The sequence below is a fragment of the Penaeus monodon genome, chromosome 32 (assembly GCF_015228065.2).
Source record: "Penaeus monodon isolate SGIC_2016 chromosome 32, NSTDA_Pmon_1, whole genome shotgun sequence".
Taxonomy (NCBI): domain Eukaryota; kingdom Metazoa; phylum Arthropoda; class Malacostraca; order Decapoda; family Penaeidae; genus Penaeus; species Penaeus monodon.
This window is the reverse complement of record NC_051417.1, coordinates 33,442,018-33,442,220: the sequence shown is the minus strand read 5'-3', so window position 1 is coordinate 33,442,220 and position 203 is coordinate 33,442,018.

Here is a 203-nt window from a genome sequence, read left to right as displayed (position 1 = left end):
CTTCTTGCTGCCCTACCACACATAATTTTTCTTCTTCCTTTTTTTTTCAATCTAACCTTTCTACCGCCGCCACGCCTTCCCCAGAACGCGCAACATCATCGCCCTTGTCATAGCACCATTCCTCTCCTCGCCGTTTCACTCTCTCTGTAATGAAACAACGATCGAATTCGGTTCGAAGATTCGGACGCTTCGAAACGGCTTCG